General features: G+C 46.5%; 1 long non-coding RNA gene across 1 annotated transcript; it reads right to left on the bottom strand.

Annotated features, from left to right (window-relative positions):
• Positions 1-3,372: 3,372 nt before the first annotated feature.
• LOC122682478 lies at positions 3,373-25,176 on the bottom strand. Its single transcript, XR_006337391.1, has 3 exons — positions 25,075-25,176; positions 23,758-23,856; positions 3,373-3,479 (listed from the first exon to the last, which is right to left on the bottom strand). It is a non-coding gene; the product is annotated as an uncharacterized LOC122682478 (long non-coding RNA).
• Between the last annotated feature and the right edge of the window lie 148 nt (positions 25,177-25,324).

Here is a 25,324-nt window from a genome sequence, read left to right as displayed (position 1 = left end):
ATGAGCTTTCACATCAATGAGGTCAACATCTGCAAATGGCTACAACACTCACCATCTGTATGACTCTGGAAGAGTCATTTAACTCCTCTTTGTCTAACCTGTCTCGCTTTTCCAATGGGAATCCTAAGAGGATCACCATGAGGATCAAATGAAATAATGAAGACAAAGCTCCCTGTTCCCTGGAGGCACTTAGCAGTTCCCTTTGGGTCTTTCCCAGTTACAGACTCACTCCGTGTGTCCTCCATCTGCCTCTTCTCTATAGAAAAACTTTAACCTCCCAGGCCTTCCTCGAGTTCCAAAGAGTAAATTTAATCAGAAGAGAGACAATGCACAATGCAAGGAAAACAGTCAAGCAATACAAAATAATAATAGTTTAGCCATTAAATAAAGTCAAGGACCTTTAGGTCCTCCTCAAGGACTTTAGATAATATTCTGAGCCATGTCCTTTGAGCCATTTTGCAGACACTGAAACCCCCACCTGATGGAAGAAGTGAACTGTGTGCTGCCCACACGCACATAGAACCCAACTGGTTGGAACCAGAAGGTTAATGGTGGGTGACTCCCAATTACCTCACCACCAACCAATCAGAAGAACGTCCATGAGCTGATCACACACCCTGCAACCCTCCTCCCTCGCCCTGTCTTTAAAAGCCTTTCCCTGAAAGCCTTCAGGGAGCTTGGTCTTTTGAACACTAGCTGCCTGGACTCCTTGCTTGGCACCCTGCAATAAATGTTGCACCTTCCTTCACTGCAACTCAGTGTCAGTAGATTGCTTTACTGCATGTGAGCAAGCAGACTCAAGTGTAGTTTGGTAAGAGTAGATGCTTAGCAGACACCCATTTCTTCCCTTTCCCTCAAAATCTTCTCTTACCTGCTCCTGATGCTTTTCTTCCCATCATTTAAATCCATGTGTCCATTCTATAGGCAGCACTTGAGGGCCAGTAGCACACCAGGTGCCGGGGCTGTGCATACAGAAGCCACATGGGCCTTCCTGGCCTAGAGGTGCTCAGAGCAGCTGGAGTGACCCAGAGACCAGATGAAGTGGTCAGAGGATCAGAGGTTGATGGATGAGAACCAGACAGGCCAGTGCAGCAGGGAACAGTGTCAGGCATGTGAGGGCGGTGAAGGGGCGAATGGGGGCAACAGGAGCATCAGGTTTGAAACTTGCAGGGCTGGGGGGCACTTGTGAGCCACCAACCTGGAGAGCTGGGGCACCCCGGAGCCTTGCTAAGAGGCTGGTGCTTTATCTTACGTATAGAAAAGTGAATGGATCAGATTTTCATTTTACAAAGGTCACTCTGGCTGTTGGGAGGAAAATAAGCTAGAGGAATGGGGTGGGTCAGATTGGACAAAAGGCCACAGTAGAAATGGTTGGAGATATCAGTGCACTCACTGAAAAACCTGGAGCACCCACTGGCCTGTCTCTCCACTGCCAAGGCTGGCCTCTCTTTGCCAGAGGACCTTCCTTGTCCTGGTTTTGCCCCTACTTTGCAAACTCCACAGTACGTCAAAAGTGATGACTGGCTGGAGTTAGGTTATGGACACTTTGGCTTTCTCACCCTGTGGGTAGGATAAGCTCTGAGATGTGTCTACTGTGGCTTCTTCAACGGGGTGAAGAGCCAGGTTCCCACAGCAGTAGCTGGAGTGTGGCACACTCTATGTTGGCCTCCTCCCTTTCTTTGACTCACTTTCCCTCTTGCCCATCTCACCTTCCAAATAAAATAGCTTATATATGAATCCTCATCTCAGAGTCAGCTGCTGGAGAAACCCAAACCAAGGTTACCAACAGCAAAACCTTTCCTAAGAAGTGATTTTGACGTTGGGAAAGAGAAAAAAGGCACTGGCATTCACAGGAGAACAGGCTTGGGGGATAGAGTGTGCCTGTACCTCCTGTTTCACTCCATTCCGCTAGAGTAATACGAAGGACCAAGTGGGAATTGAGAGGTTAAGTCTTGGACACCACACACATCATCATTTAGCTCTACATGGAATCCCAAAGCCCTGGGATTGTGGGGAGGGTCTTTGGCTCTTCCTTACGCATCCCCTGGCATTCTCCTCCAGCTGATGTAACAGAAGAATACTTAATGCCTATTTTACCAACACCCAAGACCCTGCCATGGAACCATCTGCAGAAGCAGAAACCAAGTTCTGGAAGGAATTCAGTGTCAGGGAAAAAAAAAAAAAAAAAGCTCCAGCATTTGGCAATCATTCATTTGTTAATTAGAAATTCAGTAAATATTTATTAAGCACTTCTTGTGTGCCAGCCCTTATGGTAGGTTCTATGGATATGACCTTGAACAAAGATAGTTTCCTTTGTTCTCCTTGTGACCAGATGGATTGTCAATGGTTACTTTCCTGTCTGAGCGCTCTGAGTTATATGCTCAGTTGAGGGCAGTAAAGACAGATTCCCTCTTCTTCTCAACATGAATGTAATCTATTCCAACAACTCAAAGTAATGGAAAAACACCAATGACCCAATAGCATATAAAAATGCACAAATGACAGGACAGTTCACCAAAACAAAGTCCATAATTCTTAAACACATGAAAAGACTCACAATGTACTCACAATCGAAAAGTTATCAGCTGTCAACGATCAAAACATTGATTATCATATTATATTGGTAACAATGTCGAACAACAGGCATTTCATATATTGCTGACAGAGGCATAAACTATAAAATCTCTGTGAAGGAAAGTTGGAAACCTCCTGCAATAATACAAATGCATAATGCTATTTCATTCTAATTCATTTTTCCTTAAGGCAAACTCACACTTTTGTGAGCAATGGCATATGTATAAGGACGGGATCATTGCAGCATCTGACAAAATGGTAATCAACTTAAATTAATTATAATATGTCCATCAATGTAATAGTACACAGTTGGGGGAAAAAGCTGTTTGTGTACTATAAGGAAAGTTCTCCAAAATTCAGTGTTAAACTTTTTTAAGTAAGGAAACAATATGCAAAATATGCTACCATTTGCAAAATACATATGTATATATGTATATACTAGACATCTGGAATATATATGCACTTATTTGCCCATGCACAAAATAGTTCTGAAGGAAACATAGGAACTATGTAACACTGCCTTGAAAGAAAAGATTCAATGGCTAGATAATAGATGAAAAGAAGTTTTTTTTTTTCATTCCAAATCTTATTATATCTTTTTAATTTTTGAAGCATGTAGATATAGTATCTAATTTTAATTTATATTGTAGTATTTACAATAAATAATATAATGAATCTCTTGAAAATAAATTTCATCAGAGCACTAAAGCATTTACTGTACCTTGTCTCTGACTAGGTATTAGTCAGGGCAAACAATGCCAGCTGCTGTAACAAACAATTCCAAACCTCAGTAGCTTCAAAAAACATAAAATGACTTACATCAAAGTTGGATTCCGCTGAGGCATCCTGTTCAAAGCAGTCTGATTCCATCTCACGGTCTTTGATGACGCCCTGGTTTCATCCAGCTGGCAAATGAAGTAAAGAAAGACTCTGAGGAAAGTACACTGAACACCCAACGGCTCCAGTGCAGAAACGACACTCATTACTTCTGCTCACGTTACATTTGGAAGGAGACTGGGAGATTTAGTACTCCTGTATGGCCAGGAAGAAAATGAAATGGTTTACAGAGCACAAAGCATTCTCTCTGCCACAAAGGGTCATACTGAGCCTCCATGGCAACTACACTAGATTCTGGAGATTCTACTGGTCATTTCCCTAATCACCTCTTTTTATCTGTTAATTTAAAAAAAATAAAAGACTTTTCTTTTAGGGCGGTTATACACTTACACCAAAAGTGAGAGAAAGGTACAGCGATTTCCCATATACTCCCTGCCCCTACGCATGCACAGACTCTCCCATTATTAACCTCCACCAAAGTGATAGTCATTGCAACTGGCGAACCTACAGCAACAAGTCACAATCACCCAAAGTGCATGTTTTCTAGCAGTGTTTACTCCTGGCTTTGTACAGTCTACAGATTTTATCTGTTGACTTTTGCTATGTAATGAATCATCAAAAATGTAACAACTTAAAACACCCATGATTCTTTCTTTTAAGGATTTGAACTGGTCTCAGATGATGGTTCTTCTGGTCTCACCTCATCCACACCTCTGCAGACAGCTGCTAGGTCAGCTGGGAACTGACTGACAGAACAGCCTCAGCTAAGACGGCCTGTCTCCATCCAACATGACTGTCACTCTCTAGCTTGCTAGCCTGTGTTGTCACATGATGGCTGATCATGCACAAAACAGGCGCTGTGTCCCTGCCACCACTTTGCAGTGGTCAAATTAAGTTACAGAGCCATCTCAGACCGAGAGTGTAAGTAAATGAACTCCACATCGTGACGAGAGGAGTTGCAAAGTCACATTGTAAATATGGGAAGGAGAGTAACCATGGCCATGTTTGCCATCTACCACAGTTCTGTTCAGAGCTTCCCTGGAGGCTCAGATGATAAAGAATCTGCCCGCAACATGGGAAAGCCAGGTTTGTTCAATCCCTGGGTCAAGAAGACCCCCTGGAGAAGGGAATGGCAACCCACTCCAGTGTTCTTGCCTGGAAAATTCCACGGACAGAGAAGCCTCGCAGGCTCCAGTCCAAGAGGTTGCAAACAGTCAGACACGACTGAGCGACTAACACTTTCACCTTCACTTTTATAGTTCTGTACAAAGGCCTTTGAGAAAAAAAAAAAAGAAAAAAACAGTTGGTTCACATCCATGCCAAGGCCTTCCTGGGAATAGTTCTTGCTGAAGTTGTCAACCAAGGACAGTCTTCTGCTAGAAAAGGGCATGGAACTGCCCTTACATAACCCCTGACATCAAAACCTACACAGGTATCTACAGAGTTAAACCATAGGAGCTAAAGTAAATCAAGGAGACCTCAGAGATGACAAAAACACAGGATAATTTATGGAGAAATTTGGTACTAACACAAATCATTCACTCAGAGTTAGAACTGGCCTTAGAGATCATTTATCCTATTGTTTTTTAAATGTATGACATGAAACCAAGGGAGTTCCAAAAAGGTGATTCACAAGTTCACTAAGGAGAAAATCAAATACCAAATAGGACTGGAAAGGAACTCTGGGTCTTTGCACCCCTGCTTTTACAAGGGTGACCACGATTTTTATAATGAAGAAGCCATTAGCATCCTTATTGCAAAGATCCTTCTACTCACTATACAGATGTTCACCTAGAATTGCCCTGAGGTTATTTGGATTCATTTGATTTTTACTACACAACATCTTTTGAGGAGCCAATATATGTTGAAGGCCTACTACACACAAAGCATTGTGTTAGATCCAATATCAAGTTCAATATCGAGTCTGTTTCTCTCTGCCCTAAGACTTAAACAGTCTTTCAAATGCCTTCTCTATGTCTGTTTTTATTCTAGACAGATGCTTGTCAATTCACCTTCCAGGTCAAGCCTTTATTCCAAGCCAAGCTTCCAGTCTCCCTCACTGTCCCATCCAAGGGCCCTTTCCTGCTAGAGTGAACATCAGCCTGATTTTTTATATAAAAATGCTATTTATTTCTGTTTTGGCTGTGCTGGGTCTTTGTTGCTACAAGTGGGCTTTCTCCAGTTGTGGTGGAGGGGGCTGCTCTCCAGGTGCAGTGTGGGCTTCTCAATGCGGTGGCTGCTCTTGCTGCAGAGTATGGGCTCTAGAGCTACAGGCTCAGTAACTGCAGCACACAGGGGCCCAAGGGATCTTCCTCGACCAGGGATCAAACCCATGTCCTGCACTAGCAGGAGATTCTCAACCACTGGGCCACCACGGAAGTCTTCAACCTGCTTGTTATATCCAAGCACCACCCAGTTTGATGCTGCCTTTAGTCAGCTCTAGCCCACCCACATCTCCAACTGCTCTCTCAGTCTGAGTAGGAGCAGGTCCTCACTAGTGCCCCACACTCCCACTTTCCATCTATAGCCATGGCCCTTCTTTGAAAACACCTGCTTCATGTCAATCTGGTATTGAAATCATATAGCAAACTAGGAATCATTTTTCCACTTCTCTTCAAGCCTGGTCCTCTTCGACTCACATGATATCATCTCATTTCTGCAAACTCCACTGCTACATGATAAATAATAAAAAGATTAATAGGAAATGACTGAAATCTTGATTGTGAAATAAGAATCCTACACTGCAACAAGAGGTCAGTTGCTATGAGACAAATCTCTGACATCTGATCACGTAAAAATTCTATTCTTGGCCCTGCCATCTATTCTTGGCCCAGCCAGGAGAATTAATTGAGTCACTCTATCTCTCTGAGCCTTTTTTTCCTTCTCTCCTTCCTGTTGGTGAGAGGGCCACTGACTGCCTACCATATCCCTAAATTTCCAGCTCCCAGAACAGCTGGTTGGAAGTGCTGGTGAACAAGGATGCTAAGAGTTAATGGGAATGTCCCCATCCCAAGAAAATTCTGGGACTGCTTGGCTAACTACATCTGTTGAGGCTCTATAAATGTCAGAAGTTAGCAGGGAAGCTGTGTCCAGCTGGTCCATGAATTGGGATTTCCTGTGTGCATCAGGAGTACACCATTTAGGAGGCAGATTAAGAATATCTACCTCCGGGCTTCCCTGGAGCCTCAGCTGATAAAGAATCTGCCTGCAATGTGGGAGACCTGGGTTCAATTCCTAGGTTGGGAAGATCCCCTCGAGAAGGGAACGGCTACCCACTACAGTATTCTGGCCTGGAGAATTCCATGGACTATATAGTCCATAGGGTCCCAAAGAGGTAGACATGACTGAGCGACTTTTTCACTTTCCTAAATGGTACAACCACCATGGAAAATAATATGAAAGTGTGACTGAATGCAAGTCTATGTGTCCAAAGCACACGGAGATCAAACAATAGTGAAATGTCACAGTTTGAAGCAGAGAAAGGTTTGTTGTGGGGCCATGCAAGGAGATGGGGGACTCATGCCTTAAAATCTCTGAACTCTGAAGGCTTTCAGTAAAGCCCTTTTATAGGTGAGGGAGGGATGTGGTTAGTTGTGGCAAACTTCTTTGTGTGGAAACTTTTGTTCACAATGTTCCTGTAAACTTCAACTTACATCAAAACAAATGTTATTCTCTGTTCTGCAACTTTTTATCTAAAGTTGTAATATTCTTAAAGGTCACAGCCTTGAGAATTATACAAATAAGGAAAACCGAGGCACTGAATTCTATCTCCGTTCCCCCTTGTGACTTATAACACTTAACAAATCTGTAAGCAAAGCAACATCATTACCTCTCATTTCACTTGTTCAAGGTCCCAAGACTCAACTTTCACCCGCCCAGGCCCAGGCCCAGGCCCTGGCTAAGAGGAGGGGTCCCCATGCAGGCCAGTCACCCTGCCCAGGAGTGCTGGTGCAGCCCCTAGCCTGGGTCCTTCTGCCAGTGCCCAGACCAGCTGAGGAGGCAGATCTCAGCCCAAGACGCCCTTAGAACCAGGCCCCCAGACCCCATCTGGCCATCATCACTGAGGGAGCCAGGTACCCAGCACCCAGCAGACCTTAAGCTCCTCGGGCTGAGCAAATGGGTCACAGCAATGCTGACCACTGGTGAAGTGGTATCCACCAGGTGTTAATGGGCCTGTGCCCACCCCACCCCTACTACAGAAGTTCCTCAAAAAACTTAGCACTACCACACATAATCCAACAATCCCTCTTCTGTGTATTTATCGAAGAGAACTGAAATCAGGATCTCAAAAAGATATTTGGACTTCTATGTTTACTGTGGCCCTATTCACAATAACCAAAAGATGGAAACTACCTAAATGGTCCATCAGTAGAATGAATAAAGAAAATGTGGCATATACATACAATGGAAAATTATTCAACCATAAAAAATAATCCAGTCACAGAAGGACAAACGCATGAATCCGATTAGAGGAACTATCTAAAGTAGCCAAACTCATAGAAACACAAAGTAGCACCTGCTTGACAGACTGTGGGGAGAGGGACATGGGGACTGCTCAATGGGTATAGAGTGAAAAGCTCTAGAGAAATTCTACACAACATTGAGTCCACAGCTGATAATATTACACTGTGTACTTAAACTCTGTGAGGAGGGTATACTTATGTTATATGGTCTTTACCACAGTAAAAAAATGATAATAGTAATATCTATCCCCTACCTTCCTATTGGTCGGCGATAGAAAAATTAAAAATGGTCAGAAGTGGGTAAGAGCTATACAAATGTAAGAGATCATTGCTTTGGTTATTACCCAATCTTCTTCTTTTTTTCTATTTCAGAACGCAAGATTATTCTCTAATTAAGTCTAAATTGGTGTTTTACGCCCGATCCACCAGGAGTCCTCTGGTGCCAAAGACCAGACAGGGCAGCAACACAAACGAGCTGAAGCCAGCAAGACTCCTTAACCACAGACAGAGTGGAGCTGACAGTGTGGAGCTGAGAAAACACTGCCTTACCGAGCCTTCCTCAGCTCCCGCGTATACCCAAAGGCAGAGCCGTGCTCTTCAGCCAGGAAAGCAAGGGTGTTTTTCATACCCTGGTCAGAGATGTTTCAGAGTCCTGGAGAGTCAGAGGCAGGGTCATACAAATAAAAATGCCACTGCATCCCCAGCTTAGAAGGAAAAAAATACCAATTTCTCTCCAGAAGCTAGCTGAGAGCATAGTATTCATCAGTCTAAGTACACAGAAAATATTGGTTGTATGGGGGATGGATGGATGAATGGATGGATAGAAGAGGGGAGCGGGAATCAACAAACAAGTAAAACAATGTTTTCAAGTTGGGCTTCTATCTTTAGGAAGAGATGTCTCTCTGCCAAAATGATCTTAAACTGCTATTTCAACAAATACTCAGGCAGGCTTTGCTCATGAAAAGCTTTTCATGACATGATGTTCACCACAATGCCTCTGTAGACTTAAATGGTGACTTTTTATAAAATTATAAAAAGTATTCCTTCTTATCATACACCATGACCAAGGGGATATATTCCAGAGAGGCAAGGATGGCTCATATTCTGCAAATCAGTGTGATACACCACATGAACAAAAGGAAGGATAAAAATCATATGATCATCTCAATAGATGCAGAAAAGTACAAAATGCACTTGACAAAATTCAACATTCATTTATGATTAAAAACTCTCAACAGAGTGATATAGAGGAAACATACTGCAACATAATGAAGGCCATATATGACAAACCAATAACTAAAATCATTCTCCAAAATAACTAAATCATTCTCCAATAGCAAAATAACTAAAATCATTCTCCAAAAGCTTTCAGCTTTTCCTCTCAGGTCAAAAACAAGACAAGGATGCCCACTTTCGCCATTCTCCTTCAACATAGTATTGGAAGTCCTGAGACAGGAGATAGATGGGCTCCAGGGTGAGCAGCTGAAGTCTGTTTATGGACCCATACTCCAAGATGAAGATTATAGGAGAATAACAGGAGAGGCTGAACCTGCCCAGATAAGAGATAAAAGACCACATATTCCCCACTCCCAAAGTCAAGAAGACCTTCCTGACTAATAAGACCCTTGGAGGTCAAGAGTGGAATGGTATCAACCTTCCTATAGGCCTCTTCACTAGAATCCAACTTGGCTGAGAGATGTGCATGCACATATTGGAGGACCCCAATATATACCAAACACAGATTCATAACCAGCTAAATCAAAATGATTGGCCAAAGGAAACCCACAAGATACACTGTGTTAAACTATTTAATATACAAAAGTGCAACTCTCCGAGTCCACCCCTGTGTCTATCCACATACTGTACTCTTTCCTTCCAAGAAACACTTTGTTTAACTACTTTCTGTCTTTGTGGGAATTCTTCTCTGCAAAGCTGAAGGGCCAGGGCCTTGTCACTGACCAATGGTCTAGAAGCAAGGACTCAGCACTCTCTGCTGTGGTCCAACCTTAATCTCTGGCCAGGAACTGAAACCCTGCTTCAAGCTGAGGCCACCCGAGATCAGTCCCAACCATGATAATTAGGCAAGAAAAAGAAATATTAATACAAGGCACCCAAATTGAAAAAGAAGAAGTAAACCTATCACTGTTTACAGATACTATGATGCTCTGTAGAGAAAACCCTGACTAGACCAAGAAATTAAGAACTAATCACTGAATTCAGTCAAGTTACAGGACACAAAATCATATAGTACGTTCTCCTTTTTGTCTGGCTTCTTTAACTAACATAATGTGTTTGAAATTAGTCTGTTATTGTGAACAGCAGAAGCTCATTCCTTTGGGCACTGAGGAAGATATTCCAATGGCCAGATTACATAGGGAAAAGTGTTCAAAGTCACTGACTGTCAACGGAAGGAAAATCAGAACCACAATGCAAGACGTCTACAGACTCACTAGAACGGCTACCAACAAATGCGGACAACACCAGTATCAGTGAGGATAAGTGGGAAATGGAACTCCTTGACACCATGGCGAAGGACTGTCAACTAGGAAAGTCACTGGGGAAGACCGCTTGGCTTTTTAGTGAAACTGAAACACTCACCTCTTCCATGAACTAGCGATCTCACCCCCTTGATATTTATTTACTCAAGAGAAATGAAAACATAAATCCACAAGACCTGTACAAGAATATTCATAGCAGCTTTATTTATAAAAGTCCCAAGTGGAAACAGCTTTGTGTGTGAGTTGCTCAGTGGTGCCTGACTCTTTGAGACCTCATGAACTGACACCCTCCAGACTCCTCTGTCCATGGGATTCTCCAGGCGAGAATACTGGAATGGGCTGCCATTCCCTTCTCCAAGGAATCTTCCTGACCCAGGGATAGAACCTGGGTCTCCCACATTGTGGGCAGATTCTTTGCCATCTGAGCCACCAGGGAAGACCATCCAGGGGAACAGCTTTAATATCCACCAATAAGAAAGTGGATAAATAAACTGCAGCATATCTATACAATAGGCATAATGCTCTGGGGCTTCAGTTTATAGAAAGAATAAAGTTTATCCCTCTAAGAATTTTGTGTATGGCATAATGTGGACACTGGCTTACAAATATAGGATTTTTGTTTTTGCTGTTCCATAAATAAGAAACATTATTAAAAAGCAGAGACATTACTTTGTCAACAAAGGTCCATCTAGCCGAGGCTATGGTTTTTCCAGTGGTCATGTATGGATGTGAGAGTTGGACTGTGAAGAAAGCTGAGTGCCAAAGAATTGATGCTTTTGATCTGTGGTGTTGGAGAAGACTCTTGAGAGTCCCTTGGACTGCAAGGAGATCCAACCAGTCCATCCTAAAGGAGATCAGTCCTGGGTGTTCATTGGAAGGACTGATGCTGAAGCTGAAACTCCAATACTTTGGCCACCTGATGGGAAGAACTGACTCATTTGAAAAGACCCTGATGCTGGGAAGGCTTGAGGGCGGGAGGAGAAGGGGACAACAGAGGATGAGATGGTTGGATGGCATCACCGACTCGATGGGCATGAGTTTGGGTGGACTCCGGGAGTTGGTGATGGACAGGGAGGCCTGGCGTGCTGCGATTCATGGGGTCGCAAAGAGTCAGACACGACTGAGCGACTGAACTAAGAAACAAACAAAAGTAGATGAGAAAAGACACAAATCAACATGCTGACTACCAACTCCTAAGCCTACTTAAATTTCTCATCTCCCTGGATCTAGTTGCCATTACTCTGACTTACTACAAGTGGGAAGTAGTCAGGAAACAAAACCATTTTTGGAAAAAAAAAAAAAAAAGGTAACCATAAAGCTTTGTTTTAGAGCCTTAACTTTCAAGAAAGAGCCAAATTTCCTGCACCTTTAATCTGTTCAACTCAGACATCTTAAAGTACCTACTTCCGCATCCTTTCCATAATCTTTATTCCATTTTATTAGCAAATGATTCATTTCCTATTCTGTTTTCATCTTCAAACCACCTCAAAACTCTTTGGAAAGAATCAGGAAAATAATCACATGCACTCATAAAGAAACACAGATGCTTATACACACACATGCACTCAAATATGGACATGCACACATGTTGCCTTCACCTACGTACCTAGGGAAGTCTTCATGTTTTCTACACGGATGTACAGTAAGCATCATATCAAACAATGAGCCACTTTATAGCAAATATGCCAGATCATACATCTGAGTGAGGTTCCCTGAAGGGCAGACTCTCTATCCTGATGCTGACAATGCTATTCTTGCTCAAAACATTTTTGGATTTTTGGAAGCTACACAATATAGTGAAGAAATGCAAAAATATTATAGCAGAGCCTGAAGGACAAAACCTACCCTCATATATCTGAAGAGCCACTGTTCAAAAGAAGAATTACATTTATCATCTCCAATTTACAGATAAGGAAACTGAAGCTACATCACTTGTTCAAGGTCACTTGCCAATAAGGGGTGATGTCCAGTCTGTCCGTGATCTACTTTATCACTGGCCCCCTTAGAACAGAATGAGACAGACTAGTCATGAAGAATGATAAAGAACCCCAGATGCTTCACACTCTGGTGGGAGATTACTGGTGTACAGTGGGTGCTTCAAGGGGAAAATGTTCAATCAAGCCCAGGGTGGGGGATGGGGGAGTGGTAGAGATCAGGAAGGACTTCACAGAAGAGCTACTACTCACAGGAAGGGGCTTTAAAAAGCTGATTCAGCTCTTTGCATACTAATGGGTTTTTATTTTCTCACCTTTTTCCAAGGTCATTTCAGAAAAAAGCCAGGAGGGACTTGGAACACCCTTAATACAATTGTCTGGTCCTCAGAGGGCGTCTGACCCCTCTTGTGTGGACAGGACAATGAGACAGCCTTGGAAAATGGGACCACTATGGGGATTTAGGGCTTCCCTGGTGGCTCAGAGGGTAAAGAATCTGCTTGCAACGCAAGAGACTTGGGTTCAATCCCTGGGTCAGGAAGATCTCCTGGAAGAGGTCATGGCAACCCACTCCAGTATTCTTGCCTAGAGAATCCCATGGACAAAGGAGTCTGGCAGGCTACAGTCCATGAGGTCGCAAAGACTAGGACACGACTGAGCAACTAATACTTTCACAGGGATTTAAGCGGGCTCCCGATGGCCTTCTCCCCTCTGCCTCTCTGACTCCAGAAATCCATGCTCAGACCTTCTTTAGTAGTCATGTGGTAGTCCAAGAAGTGTAGGTGCACGTGTGTATGCTGGGCGGGCGGGAGAAAGGGGCCAAGGCCAGGGGCTGTCTCTTCCTCAGCTCAGAGCATCCAGTTCCCGCACACAAGAAGCTGAAGCTGCCTGGCCCTTTGATCGGGACCCCATGCTGTGCCTGGTTCAGGGAATTTTCAAATTCTCTTTCATTTTATTGAGCGGCTTCCCTCCCCACCTCCCATCCCCGAGCCAGGTCTCAAGATTATTGGGTCCTTCTTCTCATTGATTTGTTTTTCTGACCTTTGTAGTAGATACAGAAATATACGGATGGAAGAAGAAAGGAAGGAAGAAAGAGAAGGGGAGGAAGCCAAGGCAGCCTCCAAAAGGGAGGGCGCGTGGCAAGGGCCTTGCATCTCCCCACATTTCACAGAAAAGAGGCAAGCAGGATGGCAGTGCCTGGTGCCGGGGAAGGGGGAGCCCTGGCTCGTGGGGGCAGCCACTGAAGACCAGGCAAGGCCACCACTCCGCGTCCCCCACAACGCCAGAGACTGACACTGACCTCTGTTTCTCTGTATACCTGCTTCCTATTGAAAAGGCTCCTGAGCCTGCTCCGTGAGCACCCACTCCATGCAAAACTGCACTAGGAGCAGGAATGCACCCGTTCTTTCCTTTCCCTCCCTCCGAGTCCCGTTTTTGCATTAAACCCACGTCCTCTGGCCAACCACATTGGTGCATGTCCCATCCCTGACACTGAGGAGGAGGAAAGTGAGGATTTGTGGAGTATAAGTTGCGTCGGCACTGAGAAAGGGGTTTTATTTATATGATCAGGTGCTGGACAAGACTGTTCCTCCAGAAACAGAAGCTGGGGCCCACGGTGCAGCCACAACTGGAAGGCCATGCTGGATATGAGTGTGACTCTTCCCCCTGACCCCTCCTCAAAGCCAAGGAAGAAGGCTTCAAGATAGGGATCCGGGATTCCTACAAGAGGGTTCCTACAAGTCTGGCCCCTCAAGTCCCAGGCACGAGCTGTGCCCACGTTAGCAGGGACACGCCTAGAGAGGTGGCACGTGACAGGAGCGGAGCGCCTGGGACAGCCTGTCTGCTGAGGACGGTGCTGGTAAGTCCCCCACAGATCAAGCAGACATCACAGACGGGACTGGACTCGTCTTTCTGGGCTGTATGCCAGGCAGGGGAGGGCAGGCAGCAGGAGGCTGAGAGGTAGGCTCCACGGTGAAAGCTGAGTGGGGTGTGGGAGCAGTCAGTCTTCATCAGGGAATGACCACAGGGCCCTTCCAGACCTAAATCCCTCACAAGCAAGCCTAGCCTTTGGACTCGGGTCACAGAGAGCATCAATAACCGGTCAGAGTCAGCCCAAGAAACACCATCACTGGGACTTATCTGGTGGTCCAGAGGCTAAGACTTTCTGCTCCAATGCTGGGGGCCCGGGTTCTATCCCTGGTCAAGGAACTAGATCCCACATGCTGCAATCAAGACCTGGCACAACAAAATAAGTAAATAAAAATAAATTTCTTTTTTAAAAAAAAGAAAGACCAATGCCCATCAAAGGGAGCACCCAAGAGGAGACTATTATGGAAAAAGATGCTTGACTTCTCTCCCTTTTACCAGGGACAACATCCTGCAGGAACCAGGCTCTAAAAAGAAAGTAAGGGGCTCCAAGCTTGCCTGGGGGAATGGAAGTAATAGATACGAGATTTGAATTGAGTTTGAGAGTTAGTAGGCTCTGGGAACCCCCCCGACTCCTACCTCCTCACCTCTACCTTTGGGTACACACAGGCTTGACTTCCAACTGCCAGAACCTGCATCTCTATACCTGCAGGCTTCCTCTGCCCTAAACACCTCTCTGCCCCCAGGGGGTGAATCAACACCCCTGGGAAGCAGCCCGCATCCACTGACAGATGGGCATCTCTCATTTGGGCAGAACAGACTCTGAGTCACTTGTTCTACACTGTATTCATTATCTTTGAGTGCATAAGAACTTACTCCCAAAACCTAGCAGCTTGAGATTGGCCAGTCTGGCTCCAGGTTACTCATGAGCTTGTAACCAAGATGTCGGCTGGGGCTGCGGTCAGTCCGAGGCTTGACTGGGACTGCATGACCTGCTTCCAAGCTGGCTCATCCACATATCTGGCCATTGGCAGGAGGCCTCAGTCCATCACCACACACACTTGCCCATATGGCTTCTTGAGTGTCCTCACAATCTGCGGCTAGCTTTCCCCGGGGCTGTAATCCAAGAGAGACCAACGTATAAACAGTAAAGTCTGTTATGACCTTGCCTCAAAAATCAGACGCTGTGTTAATTATCTACAGCTGCATAACTAATGACCCCAAGATTTATCAGCTTAAAAATGTATTAAGTCACAGTTTCTATGGGTCAGGAATCTGGGACAGCTTAGTGAAGGGAAGGGGGTACCTTTTGGTGCCTCTGACTCGGAGTCTCTCTCAAGGCTGCAGCCAGGGCTGAAGTCATCACAAGGCTCGACTGGGGAAGGATCCCCTTCCAGGTTCCCTTGCAGGGCTAGTGGCGGATCACAGGGCCTTGGAGGCTGTTTTCTGGAGACACTAGTTCCTCACCATGTGGGTCTCTCCATAGGGCAGCTCACAGCATGGGGGCTGGTTTGTTCTCAGAGTCAGTGGAGAAAAGAGCAAGGTGAAAGCCAGAGTCTTTCTGGGACCTAATCTTCGGAAGTGAGAACTGCCGCCTTTGTTACAGTCTTTTGGTTAGAACAGAGTTACTTCTTCCTGGTTACAAGTGGCCCTCCTCCAGGAAAAGGACTTCCACAGGGCATGGCCTCAGGAAGGGGAGATAACTGAGGCCATCTCGGAGGCTGCCCATCGTGAATGGCATCACTCCTTTCTGCCATGTCTTTCTGGACACATGGGCCACATGCATAGCTCACTGTGGGAGGGAGTTACACAGGGGACATGAACTTGCGGGGCCAGGATCACTGGGGGCCAATTTTAAGATGGCTCCCACAAAAACTGTTGCCAGAGAGCCTCAATCAAACTAAGCATCTCTTGATAATACATTCTCAAACGTCTTTCTTCCTTTCCCTGGTCACTTCCCCACTCCCCTGCTAGTCTTTCCTGGCATCATCTCCCAAATAAACCACCTGCACATGAACCCTTATCTTGAGGTCCACTTTTGGGGGAACCCAGGTTAAGACAGAGTGAAACTTTAAACTCATATAAAACTGTTTGTGTGTGTGTGTGTTAGGAACTGATGCAAAATTGATTTCTTACTATGGAACACAGCAAACATTTTGAAAGCCATTGCAGTAAGTACAAGATTTCTGAGCATGAGAAGCTTCATTTAATCCTCATGAAATCTAGAGAACTAGGCCTTAGAGAAGATTCAAAGCTGATAGACAGAAGGCGAAGAAGTACGAGAAGTCGGAAAGTACACTGAATATTCAGAAACAGTAACATGTGAAACGGGACTATTCCCTCTCGCGCTCATCTCCCCTTGTGCTTTGGAGTTATAGCCTCATGTCTCCCTGCTCATCACCTTCCTTCAACAGGGGCCTTGTGTCAAGGTGTCCATATTCTGCTTGGGCTCCAGTCAAGCCTTGTGCCCAGCAAATATTTCACACATTCATGAGGGAGACTTGCTCGGTAACCAAAAGATGTAAGGATGAAATGCAAAACACTTCAGAGCATGTTGGGGGATGGGTGTGTGGGGGGCGGGGGGGGGGGGGGGAGTTTCCCAGGAGTCAGCTAAGTCACTTGAAACCACTGTACGTTTTCATACATTTTTCAAAACTCACTTTGAGACTGACTGTAGATAGACAGGTATCAAATGACTCTTGACCTCTAAGTACCCAAAAAGTGCCCAGGAGAAATCAAGGCCTTCCGAAGCACTCAGTCGTGGTTCTATCAAGGGCTGGCTGGAGGAGCTTAAATCCAAATTAATTACCCAGACGTCTCTAGTTCAGAAGTTGGGCCACAGACAAACTCATCAGCATGCAACGGCAGCACCATTCCCACGGTGAGAAGAAAAGGGAGCAGGATAATGAGGGCAGCAGATGAAAGGCAGGCCATGGAGGAGGATCTTAATTGTATCTTAATTGAGTCACACACTTTCTCCTTCAGGCAGATCTCAGCCCTCAAGTCAAAGAAAGAGAGTGGCCTTTCTGCTGGGGTGCTTCCTGTGTCCCAGCCACATCCGGTGTCCAAGGTCAACATACTGTGGCATTCCATCAGGAGACGAGTGAATCCGTGAACTGTTGCTGCAGTTAATGCTAGCCAGAAAACCACCTCAAGTCTTAGCAATGATCACGCATTTCCCCTCACACGCCAGTGGGTCCCCAGGTCATCTGGGGGTTGGCAGATCCAGGCTGGGTTTGGCTGAGTGTTTCTGCCTCAAGCTTTGGCCCTCCTTGAGGTTTGGCTCATCTCTGCTCCACATGTGTTCATTCCAGGGCCCACACTCAGTGGGATGCAGATACTGAGAAGGTCTTCTCTGAGCATAAGAGAAAGATCTGACGTGTCTGACACCTCTCCAGGCCTGGGCTTAGAAGTGGTACCCACTCGTTTCTGTCAATAGACCACCGACCCAAGGAAGTCATATGGCCAAGCCCAAATTCAAGGGGTGGAGACAACATCCCACCCACGATGGGTAAGGGTGAGGGTATCAAGCAGTTTGAGGATGCAGACTGATAATGCCATCTGCCAAAGCCTGAGTCTTCCTCTGCACTGGAGTTCCAATCATCCTGTGGTGTTTCTGGTAATCAGGAAGTTTGAAGGTGAGCATGGCATGCGCACATACGTGGCCCCCACAAATCCTGGAGGACACCCCCTCTTCACTTGCACTGCACGACTGGTTAGGGTAGACCATGGCACTCGGGAGACTGGACTGTCAGAACCTGATATCACTGTTGTCCAGAGAGTATGACGTGGCCTCTGACTTTGGAATGTGAGGGTAATTGCGGGTTATGCGGTCGTTCCCAGGGAAAGAAGAAGAAGGCCTTTCTTCAAAGACAGATGGGCTACTCTACAATTATGAATGTTCTGCAACTATATCGTCCCTTTTACACTGGGTTTGGCCTATGTGGTTGGTTGGCAAGGCTATTTCTGGGAAAGAAAAGGCTTCATTTATTTTCTGAAGGTAGGGTCAAAAAAGGGGAAAAAAAAACACACTTTTTTTGGCGTGGATTGACAACTACAGAAAACTACCCCCAGACTGCACCACCCTGCACAGCTTGAACTCAGTTGTGACAACAGTGCTTCCTCAGGTCCTGTGAGCCACCCCCGGGTATGCCCAGGGTCACAAGGCACAGACCTGCAGGCTGACCTGGCTCTAGGGTGCCTGCCCAGGGAGTGAGTGGGGACTGGATTCCAGCCCATCCTCCCCTTGGCAAGCCAACCCCCCAGACGAGGGCTGTACCATCCCGCAGGCAGGAGTACCTTTGATTGTCCATCTGCCCACAAGGGGCATCTTCTGGTAATTCACAGAAAGACAACTCACCACCAAAGGGGCATGAATCTCCTTGGAAGTCAGATGTTCGGCAGATGGCCCCGGGCTGCCTGGCACAAGGTGGTAAACTGGACTACTGCTTCCTACCCTTCAGCACCCCCACCACGGCATTATGCACCCACATCCTTTGCCACATGACTCTGCAGGGCCCCCCACTAGACAAGGAGGGCTGCACACCTCTATCCACTTGCTTTGCTTTGTTGAATGTCAGTGGAGGTGTTGTGAGCATTGGCTTTCAATGCACTTGCTTCATCAAACTTGGCCCCCTGAGCCTCTGCCACCTGCCATGGGAAGGGCATGCTCCCAAGAGCCACTGGTACTAGGTGAAGGAGCCCCGTGGAGACCCACAGCCTGAGGCAGAGCCACCTTCAAGGTCCCACAGGTCAATAAGCAAAAGCAATAAATGTGTGCTCTTTGTTATGCTGCCCTATTGCAACAGAAACTGACTAATACACACGGTGATTCACCCAGTGAGATAAACTCCCTCAGGGCAAGAAGCCTGGGTAGTGCAGCTAAGAGAAAGCATCCAGGGGTGAAAAGAAAACAGAAAAACCAAGTTGATATTCTGCCAAAGGACTGAGCAGGGAGGCCGACTCCAGCTGGAATGGAAACTGAGGACATCAGATGAAAGCTAATGAATTCAAAAGAGGAGCTGGCAGGGCGTCACTTCCAGCTCCAGCAACTGAACTCCTGGGACCTCACAGAAGCACTGAGGCTTCCACTGTGGCTGAGGAGGGGCTACCAAGAGTTCTGAGTGTGCTCAGATATCTATAACGTTAATCAAGGTGGCCCCAAAGTGAGTGCCACCCATGGGAGCAAAGGCTCACCATGCTGGGCACCATGGGGGGTGGGGGGACAAGGATGCCCAGAACACCCTGCTTTCAGCACAAGGGCTACACCGCACTCCCAGGGCAGCCCTTCTGAGGACGGCAGACATTGTGTCTGCAAGAGTCTTTCCACTGAGTCAGCCAGTTTTTAACGAGGGCCGAACACCAGGCGGTGCAGCCACCTCACTGCCCATTTTTTCCGCCCTGATCACCGCTCCATCCAGCTGCAGTCGATTTGGCTTCTGCTGATACAGATGCATGTCTCACCACTTGCAGCAGCGAACTACGGAACATTCAGGCTTTATTGGCTTGTGGGGAGAGATGCTGGAAAGGAGAAAGGAAGGGAATTCCTCTGCTGCAATGGCTTCCAAGCCAAAAACAAATACCCAAGTCAAATGCTTAATACCCAAAGGTCATCCGGGAAAACAAGCCTGAGTGTAACATGCGTCATACTTGGACAGAAAGGACACAGTGGCCACCCTCCAAGTGTCCTGCTTCCCTGGTACGACTGTGCCAGACTCCAGGGCCATGAGGACAATGACACTGTGGTTCACTCCTTACACTGTTTACAACAGTCCCCGGCAACAACAGTTTTGCTAAGAACTTTTTCAATAACAAGGAGATTCTAGTAGACAAACAGCAAGTAAAGGAGATTTAATAAAATGTAAAACTGCAAACTACTTTCATGTAAAACTAAGCTTTAGTAAAATGATACCTATTGAAAACCAATCACTGGGGCTTTCATATGAGCCACTGTTAATCCCCTCAAAACCTCCAAGCTAAGTGTCATCATGCCCGTTTTGACACACGCAGGAATGAAGGTTAGAACACGACCAACCGACGGTTACCCAGCCACTAGTGATAGGACCTGAATTTGAATCCACTGATGATCTGACTCTAAAAGTTATTTTCTATCCATTATACTAGACTGACATTAACCCTATATTTCACATAAAAGCAGATATAAATAAAATATCAGTCTACTAACACACATGTCTAACAGATGTAATTTTCTAGAGTTTTCTAGTACCCAACTTAATGTCTCTCTCCAGTTCATTCCACCAGGGCAATGGTAACCCAAACTCAGGCAACTGCTGGCCCCTGTCCTCCCCAGGCTGCATAGCGGGCACTCAGGATGCTCCACACCACGTCTCCCCAGACGCGTGGCTTTAGCCCAGTGGCGGATGATAGGTCCACAAGGGTCCACATATGCTGCCAGAGCCCAAGCCGAGCAGAAGCCACCATACCTCCCTGTTCTGCTGCTTCAGTGGGGAGGCGCCCTGGCCTCCAGGTCATTGAGGAAGACCATGTTGAGACCCAGCCATCCCAGGGTCCCCAGAGAAACAGAGCCCCAGCTCCTGCAGGGCTAACCTGCTCATTGCTGCCCCTTCCACTGGCTTCTCCTCCTCCCCTGGCTCACTCCCCCCACCCCCTCACTTCCACTTCCTGGAATCTCCTCCCAGACAAACTACTTACTTTCCCTGATGGCTCAGGCAGTAAAGAATCCACCTGCAATGCAGGAGCCACGAGAGACGCGAGTTCCATCCCTGGGTCGGGAAGATCCCCTAGAAGAGGTCATGGCAACCCACTCCAATATCCTTGCCTGGAGAATCCCATGGACAGAGGAGCCTGGCAGGCTGCAGTCCATAGGGTCGCACAGAGTCAGACACAACTGAAGCGACTTAGCACGCATGCACAGGTGAATCCTCGTCTCGGGATCTGTTTCCAGAGAAACTCACAGTAACGTGGTTTAAGTCCAGGTTCCTGGGGATTTCTGCAGGCTAAAGGCATAGCAAGGACAGATGGATGGAGATGCTGTAACTGGTGGGCCCGTCACTTGCCCCCTGAGGTGTCAGCAGGGACATCCCCAGCCCAACATCCCAGCCACCAGGCTACAGAGCTGTGGCTGAGCCGCCCCGTGTTCCTGTCCTCTGGCTCCCTCAGGCCCTCTCTCTATTTCTGTGCCAGGCCACACGGGGGTTACAGAATCCTCGGAAACATTCCATATTCCCACTTCCCCAGGGATCCACCCAGGGAAGAACACAGAAGCCTCCTCTCAGGTCTCATCGACCAGTGCTGGCTTTGGCTGCTTCCCCAATGCTACACCGAGAAACCAGAGCTGGGGCCCCTCTCTCTAAGACCACCAGAGCCCATCCTTCATCACTTTCCTTCTGGCTCCCTTTACCCCCACCCAGGGAGAAGCCATCTCCCCTCAAACATCCCCCTTCCTCATGCCATGTCCCCTAGCATTTTGTCTATGCCCAAGTGCCCTCCATCCCCTGAGGGCCCCGAATTGTGGAGCTCAAAGTCAGGAAGAAACTGGCAGGCTACGTTCTGCTTTCTGCTTGTCACTTCTGTCCCTGAAACAATTATTTCAGGCTGGTCGCCTAGACCCTTGGAAGGTTTGGGGGTAGAGGGGAGACCACTGTGGTAAAAGTGAGGGAACTAAAAATACAAATATCCATTTCTATTGTTTTAATATCATCCTTCCACCTTTATGGGCTTCCCAGGTAGCTCAGATGGTAACTGCAACTCAGGAGACCCGAGTTCGATCCCTGGGTCAGGAAGATCCCCTGGAGAAGGGAATGGCAACCCACTCCAGTACTTTTGCCTGGAGAATTCCATGGACAGAGGAGCCTGGCATGGGGTCACAATGTATCGGACACAACTGAGTGACTAACACTTTCTTCACTTCTTTTCTTTTCCACCTTTATGAGACACTTTAAAAATAATCCCTAGTACAAAGCAGTGCTAGTGCGAAATCCCACTGTTTCTTCCCCAAGTGACTGGAGGAGACTCCTTCATTTCCTCCCGATCTTTCCTGTGTCCCTGCCTTCCAGACTGGCTTCCTCGTTTCCTGACACCAGGGTTTCTGCACTTTGAGAAAGGCTGCCCAGTCCCTCCGCTCACACTCTGAGTCCAGGTTTGACTACAGTTCGGGAGACACTGGCTCTCCTTCTCATCAGCCTTTCTGTAGGATGGCTGCTGTAACTGGCGGTTGCCCAAGACCGCTCCTGATTTTCTGTCCCACCCCCTAGGGTGGCGTTGTGCTGGGAAAGGCACTTTCTGTTCCTGTGGCATCTGACCCCACACCCACCAAGTCCCTGCCTCATCCAGGTCCAGTGAGGGCATGGCTGTCCCAAGTTTGTGTCTAAACCCAGGAGACAACCATGCCATCAGCTCTCAGGAGAAAATGCGGTACAGTTCCTGACAGAAATGGTTTCTGACACTCACAGAATCACCACAAGGCCCATGTTTTTGACTGTTTCAGAAAGGAGAATCCCCTGGTCAGAAGGGAACAACCCTCTGCCCTTCCCCAAGTGGCCTGACCTTTCCGCCCAATGGGGGGCTCAGTAGGGGGCTTGTGGATGCCACTTTGAAATATCAGCTCAAACTCTCTTTAAGAACCATTTCTAACTCTGGTTTTGAGACAAGAAATATCACTAAAACCCATAAAACTTACTACATTCCATACAAAATGTACTGGGCCACCATTTTTTTTTTAATTTTTTTTTCTTTTTTTCATTTTTTTAAATGAGGAAGATCTCAATATGTTGATATGAAACCATAGCCAAGATACATCTCATGGGGAAGCAAGCAAGTGACAGAACAATGTATTACGGATTTTAAAGTAGTTTATATAAATAGTTACTGCTTCCCTGCTGGATCAGTGGTAAAGAATCCTCCTATCAATGCAGGAGACATGGGTTCGATCCCTAGGTTGGGATGATCCCCTGGAGGAGGGCATGGTAACCACTCCAGTATTTTTGCCTGGTAAATCCCACAGACAGAGGAGCTGGTGGGTACAGTTCATGAGGTCGCAGAGAGTCAGACACGACTTATTGACTAAACAACAATAATAATGTAACAATATGTAAAGAATGTCTCTTAAAAGATGTATTTTTAAAAACCAAAAATGTTAGGAGTTCCTGAGGAGGGAGGCTGGCAACTCAGGATTAATTCTCCTTTTCATTGAACCAGCTTCACCATCTCGCTATATTACTTTTAAAAGGAGGGAAAGAAAAAGGAAACGCACTGTTAAACAGAGGCTCATAAAAAACAATCTATGGGCGTCATATTTACTCAAGGAACTTGTTGAAAATGGCAAATCCAGTTGGTCAGGGAACTCTAGGATCTGCATTTCTAATCAGACCCTGGGTGAGCCTCACAACATCGGTGGACTGTGCTCTGAAAAAACCTGCCACAAAATGCTAGCCTCTCAGGGCTGGAGGGCAGGCTGCTGAAGGCTCTGGAAGAACTGGTGGACAGGAGACAGGCAGTGCTGAGGGCACCTGGGCATCCCGAAGGCTGTCCCTGGGAGGGCAGCAACTCTGCTCACCATGACCTGACAGCGAGTAAAGTAAGGACAAGCCGCTCCCTTTCTGCACTCACCTCTTAGATGCATGACAACCATCTCACCGGACGGTGTACTTGGCAGCAGCTTACTTTTTTGGCTTGCTCCTTTTTCTTTGTGGGAAATGCTCCCCTAACCTACATGGTAAGCAAAATTAAAAGCAGCATAATTATACAAGAAAAGGGAAGCTGAGATTCACAAGTAGCATGAAATCTAAACTTGAACCCAACAGACCTTTGTAACAATCTACCAAAAAAAAAACAAAAAAACAAAAAACAAAACCAGAGACAAAGAAAGCAAAGGCAAACAATTCCAAAATGATTTAAAATTAACTGACACCTGGTTATAAAGGAAAGAGTCATCAGGCACCCAAACTTGAGGTGATGGTGGACTTCTAATGAGTCTTAAAAATTTACAAAATTGCAGTGACCACTGGGAAGTAAAGAAGTCCCCTCTAAATGGTGGTGGAGTGATACAAAAAGCACTAGCTGGTCCTTTAGGTTGGTTTCCTAGGGCTGTGAAGGCAAGAGAAACAGGTGCAGAAGAAAAGCAGAGCAATCAGTTGTTTGCACGCCAATCTGGAATTTTAATTCACGCAGGCTCCAGGTGCCTGGGCCAACACAGTTCTCAGCTGCTCTTAAGTGCTTCACAAACTACAGCAGGCACTGGTGATGGGATGAGCCCTGCCTAGTCCCCGCGTCCTGCATCTGTCCCGGAGAAGAGCAGAGAAGAAGGACAGGGTAATCAAACAAAAGATGCGTGCTGGAACTCCATGATCCAGCATGGAGCCGAACCTGGGGACCCCACTGGACCCCAGCCCCCCACCCCAGAAAAAAGGAGAGAAAAGCCTATTTTGCCTCAACCTGATAATGAGGCAGCTTCATTATAAGATTAGCTGCTGGGATGAACAACACTCTCTTAATAATGCACACATCGCTATGACAACCATCCAATTCGGTACCTAAAGATAACTTCATGGTATGGCCATGCTTCTTAGACAGGAAGGAAGGGGGCAGGGCACAACCATTAAAAGTATGACACAACCATTAAAGACCAGATACAACAGAAATCGGTTAGGACCTACTAGGCCCAAGACGGCAGAAGACTTGACTTCCGGGAGACTTTGAGCCTTATTATGTGCTCACTGTATACTAGCATACACTGAACGGCACATCCCTGGGCGCCATGACAGATCCAAGGCCCACCATAAAAGGCCCAAAAGAGGGCTGCGGCCCAACTCCTAGAATCCCCTCTGCTTCTCCAAAAGAGCTAGAACATTCCTCCCATTCCTTAGCCTATGAAATTATCCAGCCCCTAAAAATTAGCCACCCCCACACCTCAGGGCCTCTTCTCACCTTTGAGACAGTGTGAACTCTGTCTGTGGAGCGTGTATCTCCCAGGGCCGCTCTCGCCTTCTGAGAGGGCCCACACTCCGCCAGTGTCTCTCTAAACAAACATGTTTCACTTTACTAACACTTGCTCTTGAACGCTTTCCTGCCCAAAGCCAAGGACCCTGCCTTGGCGACTGTCTAGGCACTCAAGGAAACCTGAGACTTGACCATCCTCTTGAGCCCCATTTTTTCCCTACAATACGGCCTGCTTTGA

This window comes from Cervus elaphus, chromosome 24 (genome assembly GCF_910594005.1).
Source record: "Cervus elaphus chromosome 24, mCerEla1.1, whole genome shotgun sequence".
In the NCBI taxonomy this organism is placed as follows: domain Eukaryota; kingdom Metazoa; phylum Chordata; class Mammalia; order Artiodactyla; family Cervidae; genus Cervus; species Cervus elaphus.
This window is presented reverse-complemented; position numbering and strand designations above follow the sequence as displayed.